The sequence below is a fragment of the Dipodomys merriami genome, unplaced genomic scaffold (assembly GCF_024711535.1).
Source record: "Dipodomys merriami isolate MVZ:Mamm:240054 unplaced genomic scaffold, mDipMer1.0.p SCAF_2, whole genome shotgun sequence".
Classification (NCBI taxonomy): Eukaryota; Metazoa; Chordata; class Mammalia; order Rodentia; family Heteromyidae; genus Dipodomys; species Dipodomys merriami.
This window is the reverse complement of record NW_027203381.1, coordinates 103,070,785-103,093,435: the sequence shown is the minus strand read 5'-3', so window position 1 is coordinate 103,093,435 and position 22,651 is coordinate 103,070,785. Positions and strand designations below refer to the sequence as shown.

Below are 22,651 nucleotides of genomic sequence, written 5' to 3'. Positions count from 1 at the left end.
TCTGTTCTTTTTCCCCAAATTTGCCCTTTGGTGCTTTCTCTATTTGTCCATGCCTTTTCTTAAGTATTGTCACACTACATCACAGATTATATTTTCTCATGACCAAATTGTGGACTTAGTAAACTCTACTTTATCACTTAGTTATCCTTGTAGTTTCAGCTGTTAACATCTGCCAGCTTCTTTACAAACATTTGTGAATTTGTGGGTTTGGTACTTTTTCATAGTAAATTCAGAATAATGCTGAGATGTTTCAAGACATCCTTAGTCTATTATTCTTCTTTACAAAAAGGTTGTTCTTACTTCAACTAGATAATGCATAAAAAACATTCTTTATCTGGATAGTTATGGGAGAAATTCTTGGAATTAGAAAGTAGATATTTTGTTTGAAGACAACCAAGACTGTCCTTCTTTTACCTCAGTAGCACAGAAGTACTTCAACTTCCTGTTCTTAGGATCCTTTTAGATTCTTAAAACCATTCAGGTCCCAAGTAAGTTTTTGTTGGTGGGAGGCATATATCATGATACTTGCCACATTCAAAATTTAAAATGAGAAAAGTTTAGATATACAGAAAACACTTCATTTGTTATCAGAGCAATGACATAGCCTCGAGAGAAAAATACCAAAAAAGCAGTTAGTATTTAGTCTTGTAGAAGTAGTTGACCTCCTGCCCCTACTGAATAGATCATCAGTATCCTTGGGAGCCCTGGACCACACTTTGAAAACTGCTGTGTTGCAGGACTTTTCAGAGTCTGTATTTTGTTTTAGTAATACAACTTAGCTTTCATGTTTCTAGGTTAGTTTTGATGTTTTTTTTTTTTTAACATCTTCAAGACTTCTCATATTACCCTCTCTCCTATTAATGTCTAGACATAGAATGTGCTGGAACTAATTACCAGTGCTAGCTTGGCAGTCATGAGACAAGAGATGCTTACTCAAGGAGAAGTCATTTTATTTGTGGATACTGTTAAGGTCATTCCTAGTTATGCCCTGACAGTAACCCTGGCTTTTAAATGACTTGTGAACTTCCAAATACTCCTCAAAATGATTCCCCTTAAAAGGATTCTTCTTTCTCCCGAGGTTTGGGGGTTTAGTAATTTTCTTAATGAGGTCACTGGAATACAGTTGATGTCTTCTTTGGTGGCAGTAATAGATTTCTCTTTAAGTCTTTCCTTCATCTCTCCTTTGTCTGACCTTCTCCTCCTCTTGCCTTAACCTGATCCCTGATGTTGGAACTCCTTTTCTGAGAGTACAGTCTGCTCTCTGGCAGATATTTACTTGGCTCTAGTGGCTCCTGTTCTTTTTCACTCTCTACTCTCTTACCTTGGCTGATACTCTGTTAAATTCTTTCTGAGGTCTTAGCAGGACAGTCAGTCTCTAGAGTATTTAACGACTCCTCAAATTGCGTAGGTACAGGGTCTTCCCTGAGGGTTCTGGGAATGCATTATGTACCTTTCAGTTGGATGGCAATACAAGATGGCTGCTACTCAGACTCTTGATTTATTAACAGCTCTTTTAACTCATGGTCTTTTTATTGTAAGATGATGTCATGATTTGACTGGAATTTGGGGACTTAGTATCATTAATGAGTGATAATCTAGAAGCCAAAGCTCACAGAATGTTGGAAGTTTTTATCTTTTAATGCTATGTCCAAACATAGTAGGTGTAAATAGTAAATACTTGCCCAGTTAATTTTTTTCTTATTAGTGTTAGATGAAACTATTAACTCCAACAATAACTTAACCAGATAATTTAAGCCAAACAATCCATCACTTCTCACTCCCTATCAGAGCCAAAGGAAACATGTCTTCAGATTATTCTGGACAGGTACATGTGTCTTTCTTAACAAGAAGAACCCTTACCTAATACTTAGTGAAGATTGATATTCAAAATGTATAAAGTTCAGATTCCAAACAAGAGCTAATGCTGACTTGTTAAAAAAAAACAAACTAGCAAAATTTTTGTTTTCCTTGAAACTTGATACGAATCACTCCATCATAATTTTTTATACACCTTAGGTTTAAACTATTGCAGTTATTTTAATTATTTTCATCGTTAGCTGTTAAATAGCTCCTATTTTATAGCACAGTTTATGTGCTGCAAACTTTTCTGAATATTTAAACAATCTTCCATTGTTTTCAGAGCTTTTTCTTCTACTTCCCTGCCCCTGCCTTATTTTGACTAGGCTTCTCTGCACTAGCTGCTCTACAAGTTCTTCTCATCTCTAAGCTATCAACAATCCTAGAGCTCCTGTTTTTGTTTTAAAATATGTATGTAATCATCTCACTGCCTATAAACCTTCCACTGTCCACCAGATAAAGGCCAGAAGCTCCTTGGCATGGCCTTGACTCAAAAGTCCTTGGTCTAAGCCAGGTGCCGGTGGCTCATGCCTGTAATTGTAGCTACTTAGGAGGCTAAGATCTGAGAATCATGGTTCAAAGCCAGCCCAAGCAGGAAAGTCCAGGAGACTCTGATCTCCATTAACTACCAGGAAACCGGAAATGGCATTATGGCTCAAGTGGTAGAGCGCTTGGCTTGAGCTGAAAAGCTCAGGGACAGTGCCCAGGCCCAGAACGGACCTGTTCAAGTCCCAGAACTGACCAAAAAAAAAAAAAAGTCTTTGGTCTAGTAGCATTTCCAACCTAATCTCCAGTCAAGAGGAAGAGTCCTCTTTCCTGTCACAATCAGTTCTTCCCTGACTTTGCAAGTGTATTTGTGCAGCCTAGAATAGCTGCCATTCTCTTCTGCCAGATTAGCCTTTACACATCTCTCATTATCACCTGCACATAGAGATAGGAATGAGAAACATAGTGTATACATAGCCTACTTTGTGTTTTAGGTTACTTTTGCATAGGGTTTTGTGTGTACTGTTCATTCCCATGTGTTATGAACACAGATCACTCTACCCTTTTCCTGTACTTTGGGAAAGTGTCTCTGAATGAATTTGAGTGCGGTTGTTATTCAACACAATCTTGGATTTATTGTTTTTTAAAGGGAATACATTGTACATTCTTTGACATCGAGAAACTTCTTACCTTTACATTAATTACTCTTTAGCAATAATCATGATGTATCTTACACCTGATAATGGTGAACTACCATCATAAATGTTAATATGCTGATTTTAGGTTAATGCATCTTAAGTATTACAGTCATTTATTTCATTGGACTTTTCATTTCTGAGAGCTGGGACTGTTTCATTCATCTAAGGGTATTGCCAAGGGAAAAATCAAACACACTTGTCTTAATCTGTTTTCTGCTGCTATACAAAATACCTGAGATTAATTAATAAAGAATGCAGATGAATTTACTCATGATTCTAGAGACTGAGAATTCCAGGAATATGGTACTTGGTATTCGTGAGGGTCCTCTTGCTGCAGCATAAGATGTCAGAGGTTGATTTGTGGCTAGATTCAAACCTGCTAAGCTGAGTGGTTCCTTGTCCCTATGCCTTGTGAGTACTTTACCTCCATGACCTTATCTAATCCCAATTATCCCCCAAAGGCCCCATCTGCAAAGACTATTAACATTAACTCCTGAATTTGGAGATGAAGTTTATAAAGCATGAATTTTGGGGGGACCCATTCCGGGTCAGCTCTACTGTGGCTAATACTTTTATCCATGTTAAAAAGCAATAATAGCAAAATGCCAATCTTTCTTACAACATGCCAATCTTTCTTACAACAAGACTGACATTGTTTTACCTATGTGCACTTCTGATATTCTGATTTTTCCCCTCTTTCTTTATATCCATTCACTTAGGAATAAGAAATCTGTTAACCATAGGATGCAGTTTTATTCTTTGTAATTTTAGTATCCCAGATGCAATATGCATGAAGTTTGTGGTTTAACCAGTTAAAAGCTTATTCTTTTAAAATTGAAAATTCTAGAGATTAATGTTGATGGAAATATTTCTGTTATGCTTTTTGTGGGTGTGCTACAAATCTAAAAGTACACAAAGGGCTTTTAGTTATTACATGAAAATATGTACAAGGAAAAAAAACAAGGAGAATTTATTAGTAAGCACAATGCAAGGGTTGTTTACTCTTTTTTAAGTACTATTAGCTGTCCAGTCTTTTGTGACTGCTTGCTTACATAATTTGTTATGAAAGAAAGCTTCTAGGTAAACCCTTTTCTGGAATGCTGGAGATTGGTTCTCTTCTGCTTAGGAAGGGTTAAGAGGAGACAACATCCTGTCGGAGACCTTGTTTTTAATTTTGCTTCTCACACTGGCTCAGATCCTGCTAAGAGCAGCCCAGATTAGTTCAGAAAACCTTTGAAGAGATTTAAGATGTCCTTCAGCCAGTTTGAAGGTTTTTGTCTTGCAAATCCAGTACAAGGGCGCCTGCAGGCATCTCGACCCTTGCTGTGCTGCTGATGCAGCTCAAGGTCACACTAACCCGCCCTGTGACATTCAACAACAACAAAAAAAATTATGCGGTGAAACTGCTTCAGCATGCAGCCATCCAACAACTTCCTTTAGTGTGGAACTGAGGAAGAAGTCTGTTTTTCCTCTTCCTTCTTCTTTTTTTGGGGGCGCCTTGTGAATTTTTTGCTGTAGGAAATAATCCCGGATTTCTGGTGTGTGTGATGACAAGGTCATTTCTTAATTAGAACACATGTAAAGAACAAAGCTAAATGGCTTCAAAACAGCTTTGTAGTTGATGGAAAGGATTTAAATTATTTAAAGAGATAGTCACCCATGTATGATGAAAATGGAATTCTAAAGGCTTTAACTCCTTCATTGCTGTCCCCTTGCCCTTTCTTTGAATTCTGTATGTTTTAGAGGACTGTATTCTAAAATTAAACATATACATACCTAAATAAATAAATAAATTGTGTATATATAATATGTAGAGGGGGGAAGGAAGAGCTACTTTTACAAGGATTACATACAGTTTTTAACTCACATTCTGATAAACTTTTCTTTTTGTTGGTCCTGGGACTTGAACTCTGGGCTTTGGCGCTGTCCCTGAACTCTGCTCTTCAGCTCAAGGCTAGCTCTCCACCACTTGAGCCACAGTGCCACTTCCAGTTTTCTAGTGATTTATTGGAGATAAGAGTCTCATGGACTTTCCTGACTGGGCTGGCTTTGAACCATGATCCTCAGATGTCAGCCTCCTCAGTAGCTAGGATTACAGGCTTGAGCCACTGGTGCCTGGCTCTGATAAACTTTTAATGGAGAAGTTTTGGGGTTTTTTCCCCCATGATATTCATCTACTTCAAGTTGAAATGGTTTGATTTAGAAAGTAGGAATTAGAGACTGGCTTGTCTCTCTGGCAGATGTGGTTCATTTGCAGTGTGTGTGTGTGTATGTGGGTGGGTGGGTGGGTGGTGTGGGTGTAACACTTTTTTATGTAGATGCCTTCTCTTCTTTTTACACATCTGTGCCTTGGATACATCATGGAGCTCTGTAACATACCTCTTTAGAAATTACAGCCCCTATCTTTCAGTTTCTCCTTTTACTGGATGAGTGTGAGGACTTTTTTTCTGAGGACATAAAACTTAATTTTAGTTTAAAATGGACTTTACAAAAGTTGTTTCTGAACACACGTTTTAAGGCTTGATGACACCATGTTCATAAACATTGAACAGCTACATACATTGGATTCCTTCTCCACCATGGAGCTCCTCCTTCTTCCTCTTCTCTTGCCAGCTAATGCTAATACCAAGTACATTTGTGAAATAGATTCTATGTAAATTGCCTTGCCATGCTTCAGACATAATGCATATCACCTTCATAGGTTGGGAGCCAAGTAATCTAAGACAGTAGTTTTATGGTTGATATTTTATAGATTTTACATATAAAAGCACATCTTCCAGTTACTCTGTATACAAGATCACATTCCGGTAGAGAAATTTTACTTCAGCCTTACAATCTCAGCAGAACAATTTTTTTTTTCAGAATTCATACCCCATTTGCTTTCTAAAATCCACGTTTTTCTGTTAAGTGTGGTTAAAGTAGAATCAAAGATGAGTACTAGGTAAAGATGTGTAGCACTATAAGTATGATTATTTGAACAGACTTTTGTGGGCCATATTCAAAATTTTAACTTTGAAGGGATAACATGATGGATTATGTAAGAACAACTTAGAATTTATTACATTTATTATCCTGAAAAAATTTCCTCTTGTCAAGAAACACTGCCTTTGGGCCGCTAAAGAGAAAAAAAAAAAGATTTAAATTCACAACAATACATATTTTTTATCTAACATGGGTATTTTAAAGGAGTTCAGGTTTGCAGAAAGAATACATCGGAGGGACGATCTGTATGCAAAGAATTGGTTCGTGTTACTCGCATCTTGTCCTTGCCTGGAGTCTGCTATGCTCTAAATGTCATGTATGACCCAAGCTCACCTGCTAGTAATTTCTAATTTACTGTCCTAATTCATCGATTTGTTATCACTAATTGTTCTTCATTTACTTCTGTGTAGTTTCCAGTACCTAAAGGGTTGAAAGGTTGCTGTAATTGGCACCCGCAGCTGCTCTTTCTTTTGACAGGGGATAATTTTGCAGCCTATGCTTTGTGTGACAGCTGCCTAATTGGGCATTCTCCCCTTGTAGCAAGCCTGCCTCCTCCAGCCTCCCTGCTGACAAATGGTGGTGGATTATAGATGAGGACAAGCTGACCCATTCGACCTTGCTGAGACAGCGGGGAGGGGCCTCCTGCTACTTGAGGGAAGCTTTAGGTCATTTAGAGGACAAGGTCATGAGCCAGGTGGAGAAATGACATGATATCACATGACAGTAGCCTGATGACATGGTCACTGTGTCAAGGACAAATGCATCAGCATCGATTAAACATGATTGCAATACTTCATTGGGTTCCCCAGCATTCTTTAATCATCCTACTGGTTTTTGTTTTAAGAAAAACAAGAATATAGAATATGATAGGCGTATTTTAACCATGGAGGCAGAACAGTTGTTTACATGATTATAAAGTTGATGTGGAAAGTCTTCTGATAAGTTTCTTTAGTATTTGGTCCTTAGTTACTGCTTCTTTGCAGCCCCTTGACTGTCTTTACAAGAGTTACTTGAAAATTATAGCAAAGTGAAGTAATTAGTTTAATGTTTAACTTCTGTCAATGATTGACATGCCTTTTCATATTCTGAATAAAACAAAAATAAGCCAAATAAAAGAGCCTAATTAAAAATAATCTTAAAACTCTAGATTTATTCGATCAAAAATGCCATTGTACTACCATAATTATAAAAGTGTTAAAGGTATTTTTTTACCTTATATCTGAGACCTGAAAATATTATTTAAGTAGTATGGGATTATCTTGAAACTTCAAGATAAATGGAAATATTATGGATCCCTTTTTGATATTAGTAATTTACTTTCTTTAGTTAAAAAGCTATTGCTTACGCTTTAACAGTATGTTTTTAAAAGTGTAAAATCCTAAGATTCCATGCTGAGTCTATTAACCCTGTGTTCATAATTGAAAGTAGTAATCCAAGAGAACTGTATTGGCAATATAACTTATAAAAAATAAAATCTATTGTTTTAAAAATAGTGAACCATTGAATATAGAGAATATTGAACATGATTCTCATTTCTGGGAAAACAATTGTTGGGCACTGTTGGATAAAAGCCCTTACTTCAACAGAATGCAATTTTATGCTTCCAAAATTAAAAAAAATACATGCACACACACACATAAAGAAGAGTGAGGAATGGTAAAGCATGATGAATTAGTTTACAGAAGTAGATGGATTTGTTTGTTTCTAGCATGTGCGTAGGAGAATCGGGGTTGGGAAGAGAGAATGTGAAAGTGTGTGTGTGTGTGTGTGTGTGTGTGTGTGTGTGTGTGTGTGTGTGTGTGTGTGTGTGTGTGTGTGTGTGTGTGTGTGTGTGTGTGTGTGTGTGTGTGTGTGTGTGTGTGTGTGTGTGTGTGTGTGTTTAATTTTGACCGTGTTGTGCATGTGCTTAGCTGCTCTCAAACCCTGACTCAAGCTTGGTGGAGGTTTAATCCTGTGCCCTTGTACACATATACTTGATTAGTAGTTGTGGTTATCTCAGCAGAAGACATACCGCCCTCCTCCTTGTATTGGTCGGGACCAGGGCATTGGGGAGTCAAGGCAAAGGAGAAAGAAAAGAGATTTTGCATTAGTATTCCATGAAAGCCTTACTGTCTGCAGAACAAATTGATTGCTTCGGTGTACCTGTGCTTGGCACCACTGCTGTGAAAGAAAGGTAGGGCTGTAATCTGTTTTATTGTATTACATATTGTGACACTCCAGGAATATTTAACATGCACTTTTTCTGTGGCACGTGCTGCAAGTCTAAGTAAAGAAAAAGGAAAGAAATGAATGAAAAGTGTGTAAGGGCAGTAGGCTACAGCTTTGTTTACTTCAGTCCATGAGTTCATTCGAATAAGATCGTTTTGCTGAAAGCGTCACTGGGAATATAAACTGATTGATACTGAAACCCTGGAAAGTGTTCTGAGACACGAATGTCTTTTCCTGTTGGAAATATGTCAGGGAAAGATGAAATTCAAGCTAATGTACGATTTTTGACTACAAATTGGACGATAACATGGAGGTTGTTACAGACATAATTAGTTGAGGAAATTATTTTAAGTTCATTTCAGTACATCATATTCTTAGTGGTCCTATGTGGTAGAAAGAGACTTTCATTAAAAAAAGATGAGATGCCTTCTGTACTTCCTTAAACTATTACTAAGAAACATGTTGTTTATCCTTTGGTTAATTTATTTGTATTAACATTAACTGTTTGATTGTTTAGTAGGTAAGGAAATTTCATCATTATCTTTCTCAGATTTTTTTTTTAATACCTGTGAATGTTTTCCAGATACTGACTCTGTATGTACTCTAATTCATACACTACAATTTGGGATTACCTACTTTGAATCGAGTACATGGTTTTAACATTTTACCAACATGGTTAAATTTTCTGTGATTCAAATTGGACCTCTTGCCAGGACTTTTGAAATGTGGCTGTGGTGTTATGTTTTAGGTTGTGTATAAATCTGTACAGTGAAAGGGAAGAAGGTATTTCTCTTGTCCAAGCTTCTGGCCACATGTGAACTGCAGGTGCCCTTTGCTTCCTCTGCCCTCTTCCTAATGCTCTGATTGTATTCACAGCGCTTGATTTAGGAGAAAGGAAGTAAATTTGCTTAGGCTACTACATTGATGAATTGAAGTTGTTTTTACATTGTGAACTTTTGTAGTCTTGAAATTAATAGGTAGCTTTACATGTGATTACTTTTTTGGAAATTTAAATGTGAGCATGACTAAAGACAGCAGGATAAAGACATAGCCATGTATGCTGTGGACATTGATTTAGGCCTGCTCACCGATTTTTTTTTTTTTTTAGAAAATGGACAAGTAGAAATGTATTTAATGCATTAGAGCAGATGCATTAAAGTGTGAATGGGAATGTGTTCATTAAAATAGAGACAAGTACACAAATTATGACATAAAACAATGAAGAAATTAACTATTTCAGGTCATGTTCTATATAAGTGAAATAGAATATTTTCAAAGAACTTTTGAGTTCCACAGCAAAAATAAAATTATTAAATTATTTTCAATTGAATGTAGTCATCAAACTGTTTTTATATATGTAGTTTTGTTGGGGGTTTTACTTACTGGCAAAAATGGTATCAGCAAATAGGAAAAATGAATCACAAAACTAGGAATCATAATATTTTACTTTTCAGGATGAAAAACTGTCCTTTAAAACTTTCTCATTTTAATTTTCTAGTTAACCTGAAAAAAATATGCAATCTTTCACTCTTTCAAAGAAATACTTGGTGTGCATATACATATGTGTATATGTGATTGTGTATATATGTATGTATAACCAAACAATTATGCATATTATAAACCTATATATACACGTACAATAATTAGCTATAGACAATAAATAATGGAAGAATGAAATACTAACCAAAAAGAAAACTAGAATTTATGTTTTTTTTGGATTTTTTGAATTTATGTTATTCTTGGATTACTTTTAATAGTGAAGGACTATGTTTGTTTACCAAATGGTCCATGGTGCGTAGTTTTTTGCCTGGAACACTGTAGATGTTCAGTAAATATTTGTTGGAAAAAAATGATGAATACTCAAGTATTTACCTCCACTTTCTTCTCTCTTGTTTATTTGTAACTTTAATTCTACTATATCCATAGAAACAAGCATTCATTTGTCTTCTGAATATATTCTAATTAAAAGAAAAGTATTCAATTCTTTTTAAACCAGTCCAATAACTTTATTTTCTTCCTCCAAATGTGTTAAGTGTTTGTCACCTCAGATTGCCTCCACTCTTTTTGTGACATTGAAGTTTTGAAGCTGTGAAACTATTTCTTATAGTGTTGTTCTATGAATTTGGCTACATTATGTTTATTACCAATACCAACAAGGTCTTCTAAAAATCCAACCAAATCATGTTAATTTTAGTCAGGGCTATCTAGGAACACTAAGTTATAGACAAAATAAAAAAAGTGACATCCTATTATGACTATTAAGTAAAGCCATGAAATGACAGTTCGTACAAGAACAACTGTATGTGGAGGACATTTCTAAGCATATTGCAGAATCAAATATTTTTATTGTTTGGTGTCATTATTATCTACACTTACCATAGTGTTGTTTGAGCAAGAAAAATTTTAGGAAATAGTGTGAAGAGTTTGTGTAACTGATGAGAACACAGAGCTTTGTATAGATTGTTACTTAGTCATTGTTATAGAATGCCTTCGTACTTAGGGCTAAAATATAAATTGCCTGGATTTTTAAGAAGTAATCTTAAACATATCATCTCTGTTTAATTTCATGTGTCTTTAAAATAATGTTACTATTGACCAAGTTTTATACCTGTATCCAAAATAAATTTTAGTTCACAACCAAAGAGAACTTAAATAGACATTACGCATGGTACACACATGTGCTTTTGTATACACACACACATACACAGAGCTGTGGACTGCCTAATATGAGTGTAGACCCAGTATACTTTTATGCCAAGAGCATGTGTCAAATTATTGGATATTACCAAGAAAAATGAAAAATTTAAAGACAATTTTGTACACAGTTAGATTATCACCGGTCTGAGGATGTGCCTCAAATGGTAGGAAGTCTGCCTAACTCTTACAGTATCTAATAAATGTAGAAAAATATAATCACAAATAAACTCATTATAATCTATTAATATTTAAAATTTGGGTGTTATATTTTCTTTAATATTGTAATCATGGCTAGGCTAAGAAAGGAAGAAACCAGTGGATTATCCCTTAATGGGAGATACAGAGCATGGAATCCTTCCAAGGCTAATTAAATGCTCAATTGTCTTTTCAACAAAGATTCTAACTCAGATTGCTTATGAACAGTTAGACTTCAGAATGAAAAGTTAAGTCCCATAGAATAAATAAAAAGGTGTCCAGGAAAATTCATCAAACAATCAAGTGCCTATTTCACAAGGCTGACAAAACTAGATTTAGCTGTGAGTGGGTGAGGCCTTCATTCATCTACTATTACTAAGTTTATTTCCAGGAAGAAGCAGATACATTTAGAAACCATATTGAACAACCATGGAGGCAGTGGGGAAATGAGTCTGCAGTAGAGATGTGGTTTGGGGACTTGGCTTGTCTCATGCTCACAATTAAGTTTATAAGCATACAAATCGAGGGAATGGAATAGGAATGGTTTAAATGCTTTTAACTTCTTTAGCCCTTTGGTCGGAAAGTAATTTTCAGAAGTTTCTTTTAGTTCAATAGTTTGTAAACAAATTCACTTCTCCCAACTGCTCTTCCCCACCTGCAAAATAAGGACTGTTATAGGTTCTTTTTTTTTAAGTTATTAAGAGGATTAAATGGGAAGCTATATGTGTTGGACCCAGAGCATTACATGAATGCAGGCATGTATGCATGCATGCATACATACATACATACATACATACATACATACATACATACATTGATATTGTTTTTGTGAGTTCACATTTCTGAGTATAAGACGGTGATATTCTATACTTGTATGAAATGGATTATTTATTTACTTTTTCCTCCAAAACAATAGAGCATTTGACTATGTTACTCTCATAGGATGTAGAAAACTCTTACATTTTTGAATTGTTGTTTCAGTCTTCAGATATTATTTACAGCATGATGAAGCTGCTTCTAAACTTTTCTGTTCTGCTGTTTTCTGATTTTAACCTAAAAAATGGTCTGTTACTTTAATAATACGATTGCTAATATGATTGTCAGTCAATGATGTGATTTTTATTAGACTTTAAGAATGAATTTGACATACCTTGTAAGTTGAGCTAAATTTAAATAATGTGTTTTACTTTTTCACTAGATGGCACTTACGATTCTAAGTGAAATGATTATTTCTTATGATCCTTATAAAAGCATACTACTTGAAACTAAGAAAGGTCTTTAAGCTGTACCCTATACACATCTTTGGTTTACATGATAATTTAAATAATTGTGTATATTTATTTATATTTTTTCTCTCTGAATGAATGTAAATTTTATTACCACTTGTTTTCTAGGTTTGTATATTTATATGAGGTCAGACAGACCCTAGGAACATGACTAGACATGCATTTATTCCGCATAATTAGTTTCTCAAACTTGCCCATGGTTAAAAGAATAAAAGTAGTCCTTGTCTTTGTGGAAGAGTAATTACAGTCCACTGGTGAAAGATCGGTGGTAAACAAGTATAAAAAGACAAAGAAAACAAGGCAAAAAAAACCCTGCAAAATGAAAGACATTCTAAGACAGCTGCAAAAATAACTCTTATATTTACTTTAAATTGTCAGGACTAACATAAGAAATAACAAATTATTAAGATTGATACCTGGTATATAGTCCTATGAATAATCAATGCTATGAAATAGTTTGTGAAATTAAATATAGGAATTTTCTCATAGTATTTTTTGATATTGGTCTTCATTACTCTTTATTACTTCCAGTGTTTTGATTTTTTTTGGGGGGGGGTCCGGTCGTGGGGCCTGAACTCTGGGCCTGGGCACTATCCCTCAGCTCTTCAGCTCAAGGCTAGCATTCTACCACTTGAGCCACAGTGCCACTTCCGGCTTTTCTCTTTTTGCTTATGTGGTGCTGAGGAATCGAACCCAGGGCCTCATGCATGCAAGGCAAGCGCTCTGCCACTGAGCCACCTTCCCAGCCCTACTTCCAGTGTTTTATCTTTAGACTCATCACTAATAACACAAAGATAAACATACATAGCAATGAAACATAAATATTGTTCTCTGTAGTTGTTCTGGAAATATTTTCATATTAGCATCTAACCTAATTATTGAACAGAGATTTTAAGGTTTAACCATTCCATTTTTTTCCCTCCGTCACAATTATAAGGTTTGATAAATACCAGCTATCTGCCCTCCTTTAGCTCCATCGTTCAAAGGAGAGACTCCTTACCAATGTGCAGATTTTAATTATGATATTGTATATGGACTAACATTTCACTGACTTACTGCTCCCCCAAAGCTGCATTTATAAACAAAATTTACAAATGAAACATTGGAGTTAGTATAGTAGATTCTTCTTGTGTCTCACCAGTCTTCACTTCTAATGACCTCTGTGCCTCCCTTATCATCTCTGCCATGTAAATTTTCTGTTTAATCTCATCATTTTAATATTCTACTGTTTTAATCCCACATCTTTGTTATTTTTTGCTGATTATGCAGAACTCCACTTATCCTATTTATTTATTTATTTATTTATTGCTGAACATATAGCCTAAGAAGTTCTGCTACATGTTCATGCTACTAAATAATATATTTGGAAGAAAAATATTGCAAAATTTCGGGAGTGTTTTTAGCACATACAAGTATGTTATTCTCCATTGTGTTAGAACTTCTACAGTATATATGGCATTTTTTTTGTTGTTGTTGTTGGTCGTGGGGCTTGAACTCTGGGCCTGGGCTCTGTCCCTCAGCTCTTCAGCTCAAGGCGAGTGCTCTACCACTTGAGCTACAGCGCCACTTCCGGTTTTCTGGTGGTTTATTGGAGATAGGAGTCTCACGGTCTCTCCTGCCCGGGCTGGCTTTGAACCGCGATCCTCAGATCTCAGCCTCCTGAGTAGCTAGGATTACAGGCGTGAGCCACCAGCGCCCGGCTTATATATGGCATTTTTGGAGGAGCATCTTACTTGATAAATAACTTTTCTAAATAATCTCTGATGAAATCCACATTTGCAATTAGACATTGTAAGAAATTGTAAATATGTGCCAGTCGGGGGGAGGGGGAGTGTTTGAACCTAGTGCATGGATACTGTCCCTGAGCTTTTCCTAAAGGCTAGATCACTTGAGGCACAGCTCTACTTCTGGATTTTTTTCTTTTTCTTTTTTTTTTTTGGTAGTTAATTGGAGATAAGAGTGTCACAGACTTCCTGTCCAGATTGGTTACAAACCATGATCCTCAGATCTCAGCCTCCTGAGTAGCTAGGATTACAACCATTCTCTGGGATGTTGTAAAGAAGCAAATGGAACAAATGTGTTCTTTCATTTGTTCCTATCTCGAGGAGAGTATATTTTTGTTATCGTTCACTTTTTGAAAACTTGCTCTCATTTATGCACATTTTATTTTCTTTTAGTATTCTCGGTCAGTATGTTTACAGGTTAACTACATCTGTGATGAAACTGCTTCTTTCCACACCAGTATTAAGACTTGAACTCAGGGTCTCCCATTCAGCTTTTTCTCTCATGACTGGCTCTCTACTATTTGAGCCACTCCTTAAGTTGCAACTTTTTGCTAATTAATTACTCCAAACTGCAGCTCTCAGTTTTCAGCCTTCTAAGTAGTTAGGATTATAGAAAGGAACTCTCACTGGGTGAAGGTGAAGGTTAGTGAATTTCCTCTTCAAATGTAGGAACTCTTAGGATCCTTGACTTCAATCGCAGAATAAGAATTTCTGGACAAGTCACAATATAAGAAAACTTGGCAGAGCTTTATTGAATAAGTATGCAGGCAGTCAAACAGCAGACAAACAAACAGAAGGGCAGGGCAATAGAGACACACACACAGTTCCTTGGACTGTTGGGGTATTTATAGGGTAAAGGCATAGGGTTTGTATTCAAAGTTATGCAAAGATAAGTGTTTTTTTCTTTGCTCTAATCACACCTGTTGTTACTTTCTGAGTTTGGCAGGAAGCACTTTTTTCAGGAAGCCATATATCCTGTCAGACAAGTGTTCATTCTTGGGGTGAGAAATGCATCCCTCAGGAAGGAATGCATCCTGGTGTCTCTTTGAAGCAAAGATGGCACTTCTGTGATTCTAAATACCATATTTCTGAGTTTCTTCACCAGGCCTCAGTTATCCTGTTTCATTTTCCCCTAAATGACTTTGGTCCCTTAGTTTTAAGGGAAGTACATGAAGGAATATCACCTGTATTTTCTGTAAACTGACCACAGTTCATTTTCCCCTGGTCTGTTTGGCTTTAGAACCATTGGTATGTTAGGACACTTCTAAAGAAAGTCTCCTATTTGGGGCTGGGAAGGTGGCTCAGTGGTAGAGTACTTGCCTCGCATGCATGAGGCCCTGGGTTCGATTCCTCCCTCGGTATTACATAAGCAGAAAAAAACTAGAAGTGGCATTGTGGCTCAAGTGGTAGAGCACTAGCCTTGAGCTGAAGAGCCAAGGGACAGCACCCAGGCCCAGAGTTCAGGCTATGACCGACCATCCCCCCCCCAAAAAAAAGTCTCCTATTTATGGTTAAGAAGAAAAGATGAACTAGACATTTCATTAAATTTAGAGTAATAGTGCCTACTTGGGCCCGAATGGAACATCAGTCCTAAAAGGTAGAAAAGATAAATGGATACCAAAGTGATTAGGCTTAGCTGTAGCAGGCCTTTAAAATAAGGGGAGAGAGCAACTAGAACACAGTTAGATGCAGCACAATCTTAATGAGGAGCTTGCTAACTTCCCACCTTAAAATGGGTAAAGTGAAGTACATTTCTTCCATACTTCTCAGGGACCCAGAGTTGGTCCTCATGGCAAATTCTGTCTCCCTGCTGTTGATGCTGCCTGCCTTGTTAAGGAAGAGACAGGTTACATGATACTCTGGAAGTAATTGATTAAGAAGTAGTTGGAGAACCACAGCAGTGGAACGTACCTTCCCCTTTTCCGTGATTATTCCATGTTGGAATAATTATTATTTCTGACTCCCCCCCTTTTTTAACATAGTTAAAATATTTGGTGCCAGAGCTATAATCCATGACCACGAGCTGCCAAGGATTAAGAATGGAGACTCATATGTCGAAACCCAATAGTTTACAGCAGCAAAGAAACGAGATAAGCACAGAGCACTTAGCTGGAGCTACCCTTATCTGACCCAGGGTAAAGCTTCTTCCCACTCAGCTTCTTTGACGAACTTTTGTAATATCCAGAGTGTAAGGGCTGTTTACTGTTAGATACCATCCCACATTTCATGGGAAATAGGTGACTATTTTGCTAGGGATATGTTGGTTGAATCAAGACCAACTTTTCTAACATTGTGCAATCTACGACACCCAGGAAGGACCATTTGATCTTTGTTTGCTAGCTAACTTCAGCATAAACATTCACCCACTTTCAGGTTTCATGTGAAATTAATTTTCCTTTTTTCCCACACATACAGCTTGAGCATTAGCTCTCTCCTCAACATTTAATCCCTTCTTCTCTGGTTTTGATTGTTACTTCCTAACATGGACCACTACTGTCTTACAATTTGTAGAAAGAACACCAAACTGGACATTGGGTAGAGTAGAGATTTCCTCCATTACTTGCCTTTCTTTCATCCATTCATTTCCCAAATTCTACTCAGGACTCAACACTCACTTTATGAGGCTTGCACACACACTTGGGCATTAATACTTGTGTTGCTTAAGAGAAACCCCAACCCACCGTAGTATAGCATTCCTAACAAAAAGAATGTGGCTTTTATGGCAGTCTGAGGATCCTTTATAGTGATGAATGCCAAGAATGTAAAACTTGAGAATTAAAAGGTGGAAAAAAGAAAAGAGACAAAGCCTAAGTCATACAAGAGGTGGGGTCGGGGAAGGCTGGGAGCAAGAACAGATGGGAGGAAAAAAGTTTGTTCTTACATGTAGCATGGCTTTGAGGCTAGTAGCACTAAAATCCTGTAGCACTAAAACCCACTTGATAGATGCACATCTATTTCTTTTTTAAAATTTTTTATGTTTTTGTTTTTGGTTGTAAAAATACTGTCCAGAGAGGTTAGTTACATGAGTAGGGTAATGAGTACATTTCCTGTCGAGCATTGTTACCTCCTTTATTTTTCCCCTACCATCCCTTCCCTCCCCACCTCCTAACTCCTCCCTGCCCCCAAGTTGTAAAGTTCATTTTCAACATACTGTCCTGTACATCTCATTGTTACAATGGGTCAGCCTGTATCCTTATTTCAGCATTTTGTTATTTCCCTCCTCTCCCCAAATTAGAAAAATTTATATACAAGATGCAGGGCACTGACATCAAATACAGTGAAAACAGGGGTTATACTGTGGGGGAAGAACATACAAGAGAAACCAAAAAATCACATAGTACGTTTTAAATATGTTAAAAACAGTAGCAAGAAAGAAAAAACAACTTGTGTCCCTATCTTGGGAATTCATTTCGCTTAATACCATCTTATATGGTTATATGTACATAGCTTTTGGCCTTTTCTGCTTGTCCTAGACTTACACTAGTTATTGCAAATAAGGGAAACCATGGGACCTATGTTTCTTTGGGCCTGGCTTACTTCACTTAATATATTTTTTTCCAAGTCTTTCCCTTTCCTAACAAATGGGGCAATGTCATTCTTTCTGATGGAGGCATAGAATTCCATTGTATGAAAAAATATACCATATTTTCTTGATCCATTCATCTACTGAGGGGCATCTGGGTTGGTTCCATATCTTAGCTATGGTAAATAATGCTGCAATAAAAATAGTTGTGCTGGTAGCTTTAGTGTGGTCTTGTTTGTGATTGTTTGGGTAAATGCCCAAAAGTGGGATGGTTGAGTCATAGGGGAGCTCTATGTAGAGTCTTTTGAGGAACCTCCATACTGCCTCCCAAAGTGGCTGAACAAGTTTACACTCCCACCAACAATGTAGGAGGGTTCCCTTCTGTCCACATCCCCTCCAGCATCTGTTGTTACTAGATTTCTTGATTATAGCCATTCTAACTGGGGTGAGATGGAATCTCAAACACATCTATTTCTTAGGTATTAGGCAGTATTCTTGAATTCAGTAATGCAGACATTTTGTCATTTAGCAAAGTTATATAGCAGGAAAGGGAACAAAAATGGCTGAGGAAGTAGGATGTATGTCAATTCATGGCTACATTTTTCTTTGATCAATGGGAAGACCATTGTACATGAGTTAGGGGGAGGGAGAGCGGGCAGAATGCAGATCTATGTGCTTGTGCAGCTGATGCTCTACCATTTGAGTCATACCTCCACCCCTGTTACTTTGCTGGTAATTTTGGAAGTGAAAGTTTTGCAGACATGTATGCCTAGACCAGCTTTGAACCTTGATCCTCTGAATCTCGTCCTTCTTAGCTAGTATGATAAGCATGAAACACTGGTGTTCAGCCATTTCATTTGTCATATCAAAAGAACTGAGGTTTTGTTACTAGTCCTAGTCTGATTTGCTCTCTTTTTAAAAATAAGAAGTCTTTTTTTTTAAAAAAAATTATATTCTTATGAGAAGTCTTTTTTAACATTAAAAAAAGCAGACTTCATCTCACCCCTGCCTACGCATGCACACTCACATGTACACACTGGGTATTAATGTTTTTGATTATACAATAACTTGACAATCAGCATATATAATAACCTGACAATCAGCGAAATGACCCGGCTCATATTAAAAAAAAATTACTCTACTTTAAAATCTACTAGAGTGGATGGAAACTAGTGAAACAATTTTCAACTGTAAAGTTCCTCAACATCAGTTAAGTTTCACACAGCTGCAGGGATGACTTGAGGAAAGGACATGTTCAGCCAGATGGCCTGTGTTGGCCTCCTTCCCATTCCTGCAAAAGATATGTTATTCACTCCCAGGGTAGCTAAGGGAAAGAACTGATTATGGAATTAAAACAACCAATGTCCAATTAACCCCTGTTTTGGTCAATGTTTCCTACACTGTTTGGCTAATTGGCATAGTTTAGATCTATCAAGAGAAACAGCTGGTTTATTGGTTAGTGCAGGCCCCTGGGAATAAGAAATCAGAGATTCTGTTATCAACTCCACCCCTACAAATCCTGAGTGTGACCTTGGATATCTCTTTAACCCTTTGTGCTGTGAGCTTTCCTCATTTGAAGATCAGAGATATATATTACTCTTTTTGCCATAACTGAAGGTGAAGTTGTCCCAAGAAGAGTAAGGAAGGAACAAGAACATTAATATTTATGTATGGAGTTCTTTAGGGTCCAAGACAAAAAGCACCGTTTGTCTTAGACCTTAGTGGTGCAGCATCATAGTGATGAAGTAGATCCTGTTCAACAAAGCTAGGTTCGGGGGGGATTTAGTGGAGATATGAAGTTGGATTTTCAGGAACTCCTCGCAGGAGTGTTCTGATTCACCTCAAAACAGGAAGGCAGTTCACCAATTCCTTGCTGGTCTTCCCTCTCTTCCATTTTACTTTTCTCATCTCTTTCTCACTGTGTGTTTGCCTTAGTCTTCGTTTCAGCATACTAACTCCCGGAACGCAGCTAAAATATGGCCTCATTAAAGCTACCCACCCCTAACGAAGCTTGCTTTTTCTGAATTCTAGATACAAGGAGAGATAATCTGTGCCTTTCAGTCAGGTTCTAAAGGTTGACTCATCCCCTTGAGGTTTGTTTCAGGGAACAGATTTTATTTAAAAAAAAAAAAAAGCTGTAGCAAAGGAGAGCTGTACATGGGATTGTTCTTTTTATTAGTGGATCAGTGTTATCAGATTGAGAAATTTAAAAATTAGCTAGGTTAAGCAAATTACTGCACATATTTAAATACGTTTAAGTTGTTCAAGACTCACACAGAATATGCTCAAACATAATTTTCAGTGATGTTCTAGGAATCCATAGATATCAAGGAACTTTATATATAGCAAGTGACAAGCAAGTAGGGAAAAAAAGTGAGAAAGTTCTCTGGTCTGTTTTTCCATCTACAAATAACTGAAGGGTTTAAATTTGTCAGGTTCTTAGGAAATGTTAGCTATGATACAGTTTACCTACATATTCCATTTAATCTATCAGCTTTATGAGGTGGATACAATTACTCCGCTTCGCTTTTTCAGCTAAGGAGACAGAGCCTAATAAGGAGAAGTAGATCAACCCAAATCACCTAGTACTGAATCACAGGAACCTAGAAACTATTTTCTTAATTATTGGACTTTGGGTTTTCTAATAAAAACAAGAGATTTAAAATTGTTTTAGGGTAAGAAAAGTAACCCCCGATTTTCTTAATGCTACAGAACTGTTTCCCTTTCCAAAGGATTCCAGATTCATTTTCCTTGTTGTTTGTGGATTACATAGAAAAGAATACCTTGTTTTGTATTACACTTTCTACAACCAATCTCTTAGTTTATCTGAGTTGTTATGTCTTTGTTTGGTAAAATGTGGATGGAGACAGATTATCTTAACTACCACATTAGGCAAATGAAAGAAAATATACTGTGGTATTTCATTTGATTAAAGGAAAAGGGGCTGTTTAAAGCACTTTTGAAAAACCAGAGCTTTGAAAATGTATAATACACTTAGTAGGAGTCAACAGTGTGTGGCAGAGAGCTCCCACGAGATTTTATATACTTCTTCAGCTGGTCAAAATTTTGTAAGGAATTGTACCTTTGCAACATTGAAGGATTAGCCTTGTGTTCTGTAGCTTCAAAGGAGCAGTGATCGGACTACAAAGAGGTGATAGCTCAGGAAGAGGAAGAAGTTTGTACTATTACATTTGTACCAACACAGAAAAAGTTTTTCTTTTTTTTTGGGGGGGGGGGGTGGTCCGGTCATGGAGCCTGAACTCTGGGCCTAGGCGCTGTCCTTCAGCTCAAGGCTAGCGCTCTACCACTTGAGCCACAGCGTCACTTCCGGCATTTTTCTTTTTGCTTATGTGGTGCTGAGGCCACAGGCATGCAAGGCAAGCGCTCTACCACTGAGCCACCTTCCCAGCCCCCAGAACAAGTTTTTAAACAAGATAATTTTATTAATCCTGTGCCCCGCCTATGTGAGGTTGGTCACATTTATTCCTCATGATGGTTGTATGCAACAGACATTAATTAGTTTTGTGAATTCGTAAATTACTAACTTTCAAGAGTGGTAAAATAGTTGGTAAATAAAAGAGCCAAAATTTGTACCAACAGCCATATGATTCCAAAAGATACCATCTTGGAAAACAGGCAATGGTCACTAGAGGTTTGCAGAAATAAGCTGAGCGAACAGTTATTTGACAAATAGATTATGAAGGGGATCAGGCATCAAATGATTAAGCACATAATTCTTCAGCTATCTTCTAACCTAGAGGTTCTATGATTCTGTCATATTTAGAGATCACTTTGTTAATCATACTGTTTCAAAAATGAAACCTGGTAATAGAATTATTAGAGGAAAAAAGATTTAACTGTTCCAACTTCCTACAAAGTCCATGAATTTGAATACCTAGCATTATAGTTACATGTTTAGCATTAATAAGGAACCATTTGCTTTTACAATACAGTAAGATGTGTTACTTTGTTTCTAGTACAGATTAAATTATATCTTACTATTCTTCTTACCCATCCCTATCAAAGCTAGATGTTATCTGCACAGGTGACTGCTTAGCCTTCTTATACCTGAGAAAATGTTACAGTTTAATGCCACTACAGGAAGCAAGACTACCAAAACCATAGCTCTTTAACACACAATACAGTTCTTCAACACATATTGCCTTGATTTTATTTTTTTTTCTATTTATTTTTATTTATTTTGTAGGTTGTTTATTGTAAAAATGCTGTACAGAGGAGTTACAGTTACATGAGCAAGGTAATGAGTACATATCCTATTGAGCATTGTTGCCTCCTGTGTATTAATTTTTTATTTCTACTAATTGCATCTTAAAAGTTTAGGAAAAACTAGAATACACATGGCATTGGTATGTTGACTCAAAATACAAGTCAAACTTACGGGGATAACTTTTTTGTTGAACTAGTTTTTAGTTTATTGGATAATCTTTACAGGGTAATTTGATTACATTTATATATTCCCACTGAATCACTTTAGTTTTAAGATAAAATTTTTATTGAACAAACTAATGTTCACTCTTAATGCTCTCTAGTCAGCATGGGTTCCAATGAAAAAGGTTATTCCAAAAATAGCTTTGACCAATTTGATTTAATCTTTATCACAATTTAAACAATTTAAATTCTTTAGTATATATTATCTTCCTCAGTATTTAATATCAAACATGGGTGTAGAGAAGTATTTTCTCAATATGCTTCTTACAGTAAAGTTAAAATTACTTTTCATGTTTCACTGTAGTAGAATGTTTTGATATGCCTGGCTTCTAGGATTGAGTACTTTGGTGTAATACTTTATTTCTTTGTTGGTGCTCTCTCTCTTTCTCTCTCTCTCTGTCTCTCTCTGTCTCTTTCTGCCCATCTCTCTCTATGTTTCCCTCTGTGTCTGTCTCTGTCTGTCTGTCTGTCTCTGTCTCTGTCTGT

The 22,651-nt window shown here is 36.6% G+C and overlaps 1 protein-coding gene across 4 annotated transcripts in view; it reads left to right on the top strand.

Annotated features, from left to right (window-relative positions):
* The window catches only part of Nrip1 (nuclear receptor interacting protein 1), a 77,923-nt gene that overhangs the window by 37,709 nt on the left and 17,563 nt on the right, over positions 1 to 22,651 (top strand). Inside the window, exon 1 of one of the 4 annotated variants that reach the window (XM_070030487.1) lies at positions 21,877 to 21,974. The exons of the other annotated variants lie outside the window; for them this stretch is intronic. The gene's annotated coding sequence lies outside the window, so the exon portion shown is untranslated. Of the gene's footprint in view, positions 1 to 21,876; positions 21,975 to 22,651 lie in introns of those variants that run through there. 4 annotated transcript variants of the gene reach the window in all.